The 14357-nt window shown below is 39.0% G+C and overlaps 1 long non-coding RNA gene across 1 annotated transcript in view; it reads right to left on the reverse strand.

The window, feature by feature from the left end:
• Positions 1–780: 780 nt before the first annotated feature.
• LOC113911748 overlaps positions 781–14357 on the reverse strand; it is a 35303-nt gene continuing 21726 nt past the window's right edge. The window contains exons 2-3 of the long non-coding RNA XR_003516587.2: positions 2412–2539; positions 781–2298 (exon numbers count right to left, since the gene is read on the reverse strand). This is a non-coding gene — a long non-coding RNA (uncharacterized LOC113911748). The remainder of the gene's footprint in view (positions 2299–2411; positions 2540–14357) is intronic.

Consider the following 14357-nt stretch of genomic DNA (forward strand, 5'->3'; position numbering starts at 1 on the left):
CAGGAGCACATGGGATTCATCACGTATAAACCTGGCAATGACATCACCCTGCTCTACACCGGAGTCTGGTCATCCCAGGATTTGTTCACAAAGTATGTGAGTATTTCTCTTCAAAGCAAATTGATTTTCGAAAGCCAAACGCATTTTCTATTCCTTCAGCATGCCCTTTTATGGCTACCCTGTCCTCGGCACTCCCCGAGAGCGCAGGAACCTAGTGACGGAGGGTCCAGGGGACAGACACAAGCCAAGCAGTGAGACTGACAGAGGTCATGATTCCAGAATATTTGAGAAGTAGGAGAATGCTATGTCTTTTCAAATAGGGCGCACAGTGGATGGCACTTAGCTCACTTTTTCAACTCTCAGCAAAAAAGCATCTCTGCAGTGTTCTGACTGCTAGAATTTATAGAGACTTATTTTTCTCCATTATTTTGTAAACTTGGATGCTATTAACTTAGCAATCTTAAAATAACACTCAAAAGTGACAGGCATCAACTATGAGAAGAAAGGGAAAGTTTCTATTTGGACAATGATTCCTCAAACGTTTTCAGTGTGGTGGCTATTTCTAGCAGGGATTAGACTTTCTGAGCCAGCCGGAGGGTGGAGGTCAAGCCACGTGTGAGGCACCTTCTGAGTTCCGTGGTGTCTGTGTGTCCGAGAGCCACAGACACTCACCTGCAGCAAAGGAGGCACTAGCTTCTCCCCTCCCTCCCTCCCTCCCTCCCTCCCTCCCTTCCTCCCTTCCTTCCTTCCTTTTTTTTTTTTTCCTATTGTCGTCTCCAGTTAAATTCTGTCTTTAGATTCTAGAAAAAACACTGGGTGATTCAAGCGATCCCTTGGCCCTCTGAAGTCACAAGGGAGGGGAGAACCACTAATGAGCTCCTTATCTCCATGAGGTAATGGAAAGGAAAGAAGCCCACAAAACTCTTATCACACACAGTGAAGAGAAGCTGTCCTCTGGAATTCTGGTTTAGTGGGTTCTGACAATGAGGATGGGAAATCCTACCGAAGACATGGAATCCCTGACATTTGACCATCTGTGACGTTCAGGCCCACCCGTCCTGTGTCTGCTTCGTCCGCTTCAGCTGGAGATCCAGGCAAACTGAAGGGGAAGCCCCAGGCTCCCTGCGGTGGTGCTCAAGCCCTGTCCTTGTGTGGGATGCTCTGCGGTCCCATCCCAGCCATCAAGAAATACCAAAGCTGCTCTGCTCCTCGCAGCTTTCATAAACCAGTGTTGCACCTGCTGAGAAAGTCTCTGTGTGCGAGTGACCAATACGTGCAGTCTCCAGGGCTTATTCAGGCATGACTTGTTGCACGTGCCCCTGTGTGTGTGTGTGTGTGTGTGCGTGCGTGCGTATGTGTGGTTCTGTGAAGTTATAGCACACATGTGGGTCCCTGTAACCTACCCACATAAGGAGCCGCCCTACCACCACCACCACAGGGCTTGGGCTGTTCATTTATAACCACACGCATAGTCCCTGGTTACCTCGTCCCCAGGGGGGACAGCCTTGACAGCCACTGGCCACCTCTCCATCTCATCAACTCTATCATGTAAGAATGTTATATAAAAGGGATTGTGCAGGGGCGCCTGGGTGGCTCAGTCGGTTAAGCGTCTGCCTTCGACTCAGGTCATGATCCAGGGGTCCTGGGATCGAGCCCCGCATCGGGCTCCCCGCTCAGTGGATGTGTGTGGGGGTCTGCTTCTCCTTCGGACTCTTCTCTCAGAGTAAGTCTTTTGAGATCCATCCAGGTTGTTGAGTGGATCACTGGCTTGTCCTTTTGTATCGAGAGCAGAGTGGTGCTCCATACTGTGGAGGCACAGCCGCTGGTTCACCCATTCGCCCATGGAAGGACATCTGCTTACTTTCAGGTTTTTGCCTGTTATGATGAGAGCTTCTGTGGACACTTGTGTACAAGAATGTGTGTGAACACCAGTGTTCATTTTATTGGGATAAAGACCCAATAGGACAATTGCTGAGTCAAATGGCAAGTGTGTGTATGTTTTGTTCTGTAAGAAATGGCCATATTGATTTCCAAGGTGAAAAAGAAAAACAAACAAACAAACAAACAACAACAAACAAAACATGTTCATACCCCATGATGTGTGTGTGTGTGTGTGTGTGTGTGTGTGTGTGTGTGTGTGTGTGTGTCTGTGGTGAGATCGGTCTTTACATCCAAACAAAATTGTGTGTCGAGGGGGCCATCCAGCTTCTTCAGGGCGATCACATAAAAGGTGTTAGCACTGATCATATGTACTGAAGATCAGAATTTCTTCTTCTGTTTTGGGAGAATCTTATGTATCTGCAAGAAAGGGAAGGAGCCATAATTAAGGACTAAAGCCATTACCCAATTGGACTCGAGAAAGACTTAAGTCATTAATTCTTTAAAAAGTAACAAATGTTCCAGACCCAAACCTCATATGCTAAACTTCATGCCAGTATATACAGAGATGTCCGTGGGATGACCCCGCATTGCTGCATCCAGGAAGGAGGACAAGGGGGAAGGGTGGGAGGGACTTGTCCCTGTGTCTTCATCCATAAAGCTGCAAGGAAAGACATGATCTGATTTCCAAAATATAACTCCAAAAGGTTATATTTTTAAAAGGGAGTGTAATATAATTATAGTATAATATAATATAAAAGGGAATATAATATAATTAAGATTATAATTGTGCTTATAAGAAATCGGAAGCTTAACATAAAGGTCGGGACCTGTTAATGGAAGAATCACTTGGGCAAATCAAAAGACTCAAATGAACTTTCGAAGACAAAGCGTGATGACAATTCCAGCTACTTCCATTGTTTGATCCATAAAGAGCATCATCTTATGTACACGAGGAACCGGATTTTGATATTTAAAATAAAAGGTGCTGAGGAAAAGATCATATAGACATTGCATGTCTCCTGACTCTGAGAGTTATTATGCATTTGTGAGTATTTCAAATTTGTAAATATTTCAAAGCCTGAGCCTTCCTCTCCTGGTCTAATGATAAATATAATGAATAATACTTCTGGTTTTCTAAAGGTCTTTATTTTTTTTAAAGATTTTATTTATATATTTGAGAGAGAGAATGAGAGAGAGAGAGAGAGCACATGAGAGGGGGGAGGGTCAGAGGGAGAAGCAGACTCCCCGCTGAGCAGGAAGCCGGATGCGGGACTCGATCCCGGGACTCCAGGATCATGACCTGAGCCGAAGGCAGTCGCTTAACCAACTGAGCCTCCCAGGCGCCCTTTCTAAAGGTCTTTAAAACATAAAAAGAGAGCCTGTGGTTTGGACACGTTTAGTAACATTCAGTATGCAAAAATGGAATGTAATGTGTTAAATGTAATTTTACATATACGAGTAAGGTTTTCTTTGGGGCAAAGACTTGCTTTTTCTCCCTCTGTTCAATTTAATCTTAGAGCTCTGATTGCTTTAATGCTCATTTTTGGGGACAAGAAGATAGTATCATCAATGAAAATAATTTTATCAGAAGCTAGCATGACACAGGGTGTATCAAAAGAAGCTGATAGGCTAGCATGTTAAAATCATTCTAAGCATGTCAGATGATTCTTAATTAACGAGTGTCATCCTTTCCCCACGAGAATGCACGGGATTAAAATTATTATTATGGTATCATTGGCCGTTACTGATAGAAACAAATTGCTCTATTTATGTCATAGATCGCATAGATTTCATTTATGTTCCTGGTGATTTTTTTTCTATAGTTGAAGAACTGGGAGAGCTAAAGTTTAGAAGGAAATCTTATTATTGTGGCACCATAAAGCATCCTTACAACTTACCTGAGATACAGTTGGAGATTTATCTGACAGAAAGCATATAATTTAACCGCATTCCCTTGACTAGACTACAATTATTTCTTGAGTCAAACTAATAAGATCTATCGACTGATTGTATATTGAATAAATTGCTGCACTCTGAATCTCGGATATGCAGTGGGGAGAGCAGGCTCTTACCTGAGCAATCCCCCCTCTTGAAGAATCAGAGCTGACTTTGATAAATATGGGGATAATTTCACATTTGCCAAACAAACAAACCACCACCAGTGACAGAAGCCAAAGATCCTTCCCACATGAAATGCACTGAAACGTAAGCTCTTTGAAATATTTCTGAAGTCTGATATGTTATGAAAGAGAAGATACAGATATTTAATACCCTTTAGCTAGGGTGTGTCTTGAGAAATGCAATTATATAAACCTCTGTAAACCAAAATCCTCTTAACTTTGGAAAACAAGATGAGTTTCTTAGCTGATTTATATGGAATCCATCAATAGGTAAATGGAAGAGAGGAATGTGTGGGGATTTCTAGTTATTTTGGAGCCAGGGAGGGCATAGATAATTCAGAATTTCCTAGCTATCTCTTTCCCAACCCACCATATTAATACTTCTTTCTTTCTCCTCTTTACATTTTATATTTAAAAAAGTTTTCTGCTTAAACTGGATAACAATTTCAGAAGAGTGAAATGATAATGGTGTTACTGATTCAGGAGACCTCAATATAATCAGGATTGTAGTATTCTGTCGTATATTTGCTTTTTGTTTCTGTCTGCTATTTTTTCACCTTCTTAGAGATTTTTCTTTTTGCTGTTTTCTGTAAAGAAAGTTTAAAATATATATTTAGCTCAATCTGTCAACTTTGTTCAAAGTTTAACTTTTGATAACCTGCTTCGAGCTCACCAGAACTAGCTACTAAATTGTTTTATTTTTCCTTCTGTTGGTCAAAGCTCACAACTCATTTCTATTCATATTTCTGTGACTTGTGCCAACCAGCACAGATCTGTATGGACTCCCCACTAATATCAAGAGTTGAAAATACAAAAGTGTATCTATAATCTCTAGGAAATAATTAGAAGGAAATCAGAAATAATAAGAAAGTTAATATTTTGGCCCATTTTAATAAAGTATGGTACTTTTTTGTATTAAATAACTAGCTCAAAAACGTAATGAGAAAAAGATTCTATGCTTCATCGAAATAAAAAATGGAAGGTAATTAAAATTATGTTTTAAAATGCACGGTGCTTATAATATGTAATCAGATACGCGAATTAAGACCATTGTATTGAGAGATGTCATTATCTTATATTAGAGGACTCAAAATCATTAATTTAATGCACAGTGCTGTAATTTTGTGATTGAATCCATCCAACATTAATTGAAGACTTTATTAAAATTTCTATAAACATTAATTCACTTATCGCAGCCTCTGTAAGGTATGATTCTTATTCTGATCATCCCATTACAGTTTGAAGATAGTAAACGACAGAGGAGCAAGACATTCAGGGTCTTAATCCAAAACCGCGTGGTCAATATCCCCAAAATAACATTTAATAAAACCTAACAGAACAATTCTACACTTTAACTGGATGAATAAACGTGAGAGACACCGTGGAAGCCTCTAAAGTCAATTTTTTGTGAAGAAGAACTTAGTTTTCATCGAAAGTAGATGGGATTCAAGTACGATCATTGACATATCTTGTATTGCTTTCAGAAGTCAAACAAATGCATGAAGTCAAACATTTCCTCTAGGGGAAGACATGAAGTCCGTGGACGTGCCAACTACCCATGTAATCATTATTACATTCCAAATAGAGGGGTGAGTAATGAGTTATCCTAAAATAGTAGATGGACCATTGGAAAAAGAAAGGTCTACCCTGTTTACTCATCACACAGTTCACCACTAATGAATTCAGAATCAATCTCAGGACTAACTGATTTACGTACGATTGAAAATGCAGGGCGGTTGGACCCAAGTAAGCTTTTGAGGCATGTTGTCAGAAGCTGAGCCTCAAACAAAGTTGATAGACTGGACTAAATATATATTTTAATCTCTCTACAAGAGATGGCAGAAAAGAGCAACAAAACCACCTTTAAAAAGGTTGAAAAATACAAACAGACACAAAAAGCCTGGGTGACTCAGTTGGTTAAGCATCCAACTCTTGATTTCAGCTTAGGTCATGGTCTCAAGGTCGTGAGATCAAGGTCCACATCAAGCTTTGTGCTGGGTGTGAAGCCTGCTTATGATTCTCTCTCTCTCTTTCTGCCCCTCCCCATGCTGACATACACTCCTTCTCTCTCTCGAAAACAAACAAACAAACAAAAAAAAGCAAATATATGACAGAATGCCATAATCCTGATTATACTGAGTTCTCATGAACCTGGAAAACAGTAGAACAATAGACATCAGGAGAGGACATTACAACCGATTAACCAGAGAAAACTTATATTTGAAATGGGGCGCCTGGGTGGCTCAGTCGGTGAAGCGTCTGCATTTGGCTCAGGTCATGATCTCTGGGTCCTGGGATCGAGTCCCACATCGGGCTCCCTGCTCAGCTGGGGACCCTGCTTCTCCCTCTGCCTGTCACTCCCCCTGCTTGTGTGCTCTCTCTCTCTCTCCCTATAACAAATAAATAAAATCTTAAAAAATATATAAAGATTATATAACAATGTATTTTAAAATTAACATATATAATTTGTATAAATATATAAGTATTTTTCAATTACAGTCCTTGATATTACTATATTAATACTCTCAATATGATAATATTAATATATTATAGATTAAAACAATTTGATACTTTAGATCACCCAGCAGAATGGCTAATATTAAATGGTATATTTATATATAATTTTTAGGCAAGAAAATTTACCACAAATATCAGCATTTCTTTTCTTTTAAAGATTTTATTTATTTATTTGAGAGAGAGAGAATGAGAGACAGAGAGCACGAGAGGGAAGAGGGTCAGAGGGAGAAGCAGACTCCCCGCTGAGCAGGGAGCCCGATGTGGGACTCGATCCCGGGACTCCAGGATCATGACCTGAGCCGAAGGCAGTCGCTTAACCAACTGAGCCACCCAGGCGCCCAAATATCAGCATTTCTAAGGAATTCTTCTAAGAAACAATTCTAAGGAATTGTAAGCATTCAACTGAAAAACAGAATTTTCAGAAATTTATTTTTTTATCTTTAAAATTTTTATTTATTTAATTATTTTTAGTAGTCTCAATGCCCGACGTGGGACTCAAACTCATGACCCTGAGATTAAGAGTCGCACGCTCCACCCAAAGAGCCAGCTAGACACCCATCCAGCAACTTTTTCTAATGGAATTATTGAATGTCTTCCTAGGTTACTTATCACACTGTTTTTATAATCCTGAAAATATATTTTTTTCCATAAGAGTTTAAATAAAAATATTATCCAGCCATTCACAAATTTTTCCATATGTGTGTATCTCAAAACGGAAGAATGTTCCGTTAAGTGAAAAGAACATTATAAAGTTTGCTCCAGTTGCGTACACAAAGTAACAGAGATCCCATTTTGGTTAAATAGTTGCAAAAACATACACACATGAGCACACCTGTATTTATGTGTTCATAATGAAATTTCTGCAATTATATACATAATGTGTTTGTTCCTAGGTTATTGGATAAGGTTCCATGTTCCCATTGTATTTTCTTTTGTGTATAATGTAATGTTTGTGTATTGATTCTGTATTCTGAGATAATTAAAGATTAAACCATACGTAAACGACTAATTTCAAATAAACTAGCTTTAATACCAGCGACAAATACACACAAGGATATGTCAAAGGAGACTTTGCCAAGCAAGGATATTCCTGTCAGTTATAATAACCATCAGTTCAGGTAAGGCTTTTCATTAGAGTTTTGTGGTTTTGCTCTAAATATATTCAGTATGTTAATCTGAATGAATGTCCAGCGTGTATATCTCCCTTAAGCTTAAAATTGATTAGTTTAGATGTTTTGTGTGGTTTTTCAAAGCACTCAAAACAGCACAGCAGAGGAACTTTAGTGGGACTATTCCATGGTCCTTGGGAAAAGGCTCCAGCGTCTAGCGTCCTCCTGTTTCTGGGTCCCTTTCTGGGCATCGAGTCTGTAAGGTGGCACCCTGGACGGGACTTCTGCAAGCAGGGTCCCTCTGAGCCAACAGTAACTTGCCCGAAGTCCTCTGCTCCAATTTAAAAATGATCTCTTTCCTGGTGTGCTTGATGTCACCACTAACAGAATGAGTTTCCCTGCTGGGAGCACAGCACTGTTTCTTTTTTCTGGGGGACTGAGCCTTCTGAGCGTAGAAAATCGATGCGCTCTTCACAGGGGCAGAGGAGGGAGGCTGGCAGCCACCACCAGGAGACTGCTTTGGAAAATGGTTATTCATACCCCTTCAACTGCCGAAAAGACACTTTCACTTCAGAAAACAACCAGTATCGTCCCTGTCAGCATCCAGCAAGTAAACAGGCAAGTTATCTCTCTAATATGAAAATAAAGTAAAACTTCTAGCCTCTGAGTGAAGTGTTCATTCCTCGTCCACATCTGACAGGAGGCATCTTCCGTGCCCCGGCAGGACACCATCTATAGAACCACCTGTCTCACCTGAACTTCAACCAGTTGCTGGAAATACTCATTTGTGAGGCTTCTTTCATTAGAATAATATTACTTCTTTTGTTGGTTGTCTCTGAGAAAGATTTTTCTTTGCAATAAATCGTTATGCATTGCATATTAGCTCCCTGCCATAATACAAGGACAAAAATAAAATAGCTTTCTTCACTGTCAGCAAGCTGTTTAACATGAATCTCAAAATATTCTGAGTAGCTTGAGAAAAGGTAAAGACAGTTTATTAACTCTGAGGGTTACCAATCGTCAATGCATATTAATTGATTGCTGTTTTAAATAAAGGATCTTCACATATTTGCTTAGAATAATAAGAATGCTTGCACCTCACAGATCACTGGAAGATATTCAAGAACACATACTGAAACCTACTGAAGAAAAGGAAATGGAAAATCAGGTCCAACTCTCCACTGAAAACTAACTTCATCCGGCTACAGAACCCTTTAATGAAAAGTGACGGAATACAACCTAAATGTCAAATGGCATAATCTCGTATCTGAAATATTGTAATCAGATTAAATAGGTAGTGAGGTTGCTTTCTTGAATTCCTAAGCAGCTGGGGGAAAAAAAAGTAACTTTGTTTTCTCATCAAGGAGTTTGTTTAATATGTACTTATTTAAACTGCAAACGGTTTGAGGTTTTCCTTCCACAAACAGGTGACGTGCTTGTCCCACGTGAACCCCAGCCCTTTGGAACAGGCTTGCTCGGGTGATCAGCAGCTGGCTAAGGAGGAGCCCAGTGCTGCTTTGACCACTTGGATGCAGTCACTGAAGCCAGCAGTCAGCCCTCACCAAAGGAAGACCAAAGCTTCCTTTGACCTTCCCTCCCACATTTAACTAAAATGTATAGAATGCAACGAAACCAGTGCCACAAGGGAGTTTTATAGCAGTAAATGCACATGCTAGAAAAGAAAAGAAGTCTCAAACCAATAAGATAAGCTTCCACTTAAGAAATGAGAAAAAGAAGAGCAAAATGAGGCCAAAGGGAGTAGAAAGAAGGGAATAATAAAGAGCTGAACAGAAATCATTAAAATTGAAAATAGGAAAACAAGAAAAAAATCAATAAAACAAAAAGTTGTTCCTAAAGCAATAAAATCATCAAATTTCTAGCAAAACTGGCATTAAAAAAAAAAAAAAGGAAGGCACAATTTACTACTGTCAGGAATGAGACAAGGGATATCACTATAGACGCCGCAGATACCTAGTGATGGCAAGGAAATGCTACAAACAACTCCACACAACAAATTGTACAACCAATGGACCAATTCCTCTAAAAGCACAAATTAATACAAATCACTGACTATAAAGAAGATAATTTGCATCGCTTTATAAGTATTAAGAAAACTGAACTCATAATTTTAAAAATTACAAAACAAATATTGCCAGGCCCGCTGGTATTCACTAGCAAATTTCTCCAAAGGACTAATGCAGATTTTACACAAAATCTACAAGAAAATACAAGAAGAGGTAATGCTCCTTGATTCATTTTAAGAGACCAGTATGGCTCTGATATCAAAACCTGATAAGAAAGAGACAGCAAATACCCACAAAAAACCTGCAGTCTGGTGTTTCTCATGAACTTAGATGGAAAAATCCACACAATTTTAGAAAACCAAACCCAACGATGCGGGAAAAGATTAATAGCACACGACTAAGTGGGATTTATTCCAGGTATGCAAGGTTGTTTCAACATTTGAAGATCAGTCACTGTAATACAATGTATGAATAGGCTAAAGAAGCAAAATCACATTATTCTGTAAATTGAAGCAGGCAAAGCATTTAGCAAAATCCATCCATTCGTGTTAAAAATTTTGTTACTATTTTATTTTTATTTATTTATGTATGTATTTATTTGATTGAGAGAGAGAGCGAGAGCACATGAACAAGGGCAGGGAGGTGGGAGGAAGGACAAAGGCAGAGGAAGACAGAGAAATCCCAAGCAGGCTCCATGCTCAGCCCAGAGCCTGACAGGGGGCTTGATCTCATGACCTTGAGATCGTGACCTGAGCCAAAATCAAAAGTTGGATGCCCAACCGACTGAGCCACCCAGGGACCCCTCTTTTACTATTTAACTCCCTTCTGCAACCTGGCTCCCATTATACCTGATACACTTACTCATATGCTTACTCATGTAATCTCTTGGCCAACAGAGCATTCACACAATCTCACGTACGTCTGACAGCCACCACCCCAGGGGTGTCACCCTAATATACTGTCCTGGGCATGCCTCCTCCACCCAATTGCTTAGACCCTACGGGAAGGTGTGAGAAAATTTTGTTAACAAAAAAGTACTTTGAATCAAAAAGCACCCAGCAACTTGCAGAGAACACCAAAACTGCTCAGTAAATTTTATCTAAACTAAATTATTTTTCCTCATAGAATATTTAATAGACTGTCCCCAAATAGATATTTCACTGGCCTCATTTTTCTTAAGGAATTAATTGCACGTTCATTGTCTGTAGTCTTTAGCCTCTATTTTTCCCCTCATAAAATGTTCTAGTTTTCTTTTAGATTCTAATTGTTTGCTTTATTTTCTGTACGTGTTTGGTAGGTAGAGAGTGATGGTCTCACTCTTCTGGTTGGCTTTTATCTATGTTCACGCATCCAGCTTACTTTTATAGATTTTTCTCTTCAATTGAAAAATACTAAAACTGAAAACAAAACCATGCTTTCATCTCATCCTCAAGGCTTGCTTTTTGGTCACTTTGCTTCAACAGAGCAATTATATTTACAATGGTTATTTAAACTCCCGTGTCTGTGGTTAATTATGGCACTGTTAGTCTCGGACATAGTTTTCTGATTTTGATCCATTAGTCTATTACATGAGCAATTTATGGAAAAAATGATGTCTGTCTGGGGCCCTTACGTTATTTATAATAAAACTCTCCTTCAAAGAATCTTTGGACGATGTCTCCAGAATTATAGAATGAGCACAAATTAGTTTTCTAAAACCAGAAACTGGTGATTAAGTTTTGTCATGTTTTCTGTCAATTACTGCCTCATGGGTCTGATGCTATCAATGCATTTCTGCAAGGTAAAGGTGGTTAGAGATTTCACTGCTTAGCATTTCCTTCATCAAACTATCCCTGAAAATGCAGTGGAAGGAAATTCGTTCTGAAGATAAAAGCCAGCTCTGGTGTTTAGCTATTAAGGATGATTTAGTGTTTAGCAACTTAATATTCCCCACACAGCCCGCCACAGAGTAATGGCATAGATCTTGTGATTAAAATGTTTACAAATAGGTATTTTTGAAGGTTGTTTGCATGAATATCTCAAATAGTAAAAGTCAATAAATCTTTGCACCGCTCTAAGGGTGTTATTTAACTAATTGGATAAATCACCAAGTTCTACAAAGCAATTTTAGACCGCTAGATTTACAATACATCAGAGCTGATCTCTATTTAAATTTTCCATTACAAGATAAATGTTTATAAACAAATAGTAAGACCTGAAATAATGCTGATCATACATCTGCAGCACAAGAGGAAATACTTAAAGGAAAGAAACTAAATTTCATGTGAAATCATTCCCAAGGTGGCAGGTTTGGGTCATGCTTCATGATGCAACTAAATAATTTTTGCCCTGGGCTAATTATGTGTTTGCCTCTCTTTCTCCTCCTCCAGGTTTTAAGTGACTTGAATGTTTTTGAAAATAATAATGCTGCATAAGATTTAGAAAGAATGTCAGCAATATTAAAGCATATTGTACACAAGCAATTAAAGAATGTGTGACCACACTGGCAAATTCACCCACCAGCCAGCACTGATTTTACATATATGCACAACCATTATGCAATAAGACATACAAGATATGCTTTTTGTGTTTGCCGTGAAGAAAATCACTATATTTGAGAAAACTGGCTCGGGTGCGAGATTTCTTCGGTTGGAATCCCAGTGCTATCATTTTCTGGCTGTGTGAACTTTCTAACATTTCTGTAACTCAGGTCCTCGGTGAGTAAACCTGGGGAAAATCAAGAGGCCAACTTTAATAAATGAACACATAGAAGGCATTCAGAATATCATGAGCAATCAATATTGCCAGTGTCTTTGAAAGATCCTTATTTGAGTGCCATTATTTGAATCATATTATTCAGAGATATTAGCCAACATTAGAGACATTTTTATGGGCCCCTCACTTAAGTGACAGAGCTTTGTAGATAAAACTACTTTAGCAGATGGTCATTCCCCCATTTTCCCCAATGTTAAGCACTGTTTCAGCTCCCTGTAATCCTGAATTTTTACCTACTGGTAATGAAAACTCTATTCTACATTAGAATATTTCTAGTGTAATTTTCCCTTAGCTTTCACTCATGGAATAATGACTCAAAAGTTGACATTTATGCTGAGATTTTGCATATTTCCTTTTAGAGTTTATAACTGAGTGCTACAAGCCAAGGAACGTTTAACTTGTGTGTTTGTCCATTCACTCATTAATTTATTGAATAAACAAGTATTCACTGGGGCACATGGGTGACTCAGTCAGTTAAGCTTCCAACTCTTGATTTCAGCTCAGGTCATGATCCCAAGAGTTATGAGATCAAGCCCCAAGTCAGGTTCTGTGCTCAGCGGGGAGTCTGCTTGAGGACTCTCCCTCTGCCTCTCTCCTTGCTCACTCTCTCTCGCTAAAATAAAAATAAATATATCTTAAAAAAAAACTTGTATTCATTAACTTCTATGTAGTAAACAGTGCACTGCTAACTGCTGGGGATAAAACAATAAATAATGTAGATGAAATTATATATGTAGATTTGTGTCTATATAAAATATAATAATCTAGAAACATTTATATATGTTTATTATACAAATAATATAAATACTAATATTTGCACTCATGAAGCTTACAGGTGTTGGGTATAAGATGGGTACAGAAAATTGGGTATTTACCCAAAGCAAATGAAAACCATAATTTAAAAATATATATGCATCCCTATATTTCTTGCAGCTTTACTTACAATAGCCAAGACATGGAAGCAACCTAAGCGTCCATCGATGGGCAAGTGGATAAAGAAGAGGCGGTATGTATTATGCAATGGAATATTACACAACCATAAAAAGGGATAAGATTTTTGCCATTTGAGACAACACGATGGACCTAGAAGGTATTATGTTAAATGAGATAAGCCAGGCTGAGAAAGACAGATACTGTTTGATTTCATTCATATGGGGAATCTAAAAGAACAGAGAAAGCAAATGAGTAAACAAACAGAATGCAGAATCAGACCCAAAAGACCCAGAATCAGACAGAGAAGAAAAGGATGGTTGCCAGAAGGGAGGGGGAAGGGGGATGAACGAAACGGGAGAAGGGGAGGGGGCAGCACAGGCTTCCAGCGACGGAGTGAACAAGTCGCGGGATGAAAGGCACAGAACAGGGAACACAGTCAGTATATTGGGATGGTGCTGGAGGGTGACAGAAGCTAGTTACACTGGTGGTAAGCATAGCATAAGGTACAGAGAAACTGAATCACTCTGTTATACACCTGAAACTAATGTAACATCTTGTGTCAATTGTACTCAAAAAATAAATAAATCAATAAAAATAGAAAACAGGCAGGCATGGAGAAGGCTTCATCACATCACCGACAGGCTGGTGACAGAGACGTCTCAAGTCTGCTCTCCAAGGACTGGGTGGTTTGGATGGCTCAGCATGTGGGATTCTGGGGTACAAGGTGATGGATACGTGTCTCTGACAAAATGTTCCCCTGTGAACTTTGCTTAAAGGTGTGAATAGCAGAAAACATTTCAGTTTTGACCAGTTTCCTCCTTCTCTGTGTTAATAAGAAGCCCATGGGGGCCTTCCTATTAAAACTGATATTCTTGAAATCCTAACGAGGTAATATGATGACATGTAATCAATTGAATTGCACCTTGTGAATACCTATATTATACCATTATGGGATTGTAGTGCACTTGATCCCTTCACCACTAGCATAAAAACAAGGAGAGTGTATCATGCATCTTAAA

This window comes from Zalophus californianus, chromosome 12, assembly GCF_009762305.2.
Source record: "Zalophus californianus isolate mZalCal1 chromosome 12, mZalCal1.pri.v2, whole genome shotgun sequence".
Lineage (NCBI taxonomy): Eukaryota > Metazoa > Chordata > Mammalia > Carnivora > Otariidae > Zalophus > Zalophus californianus.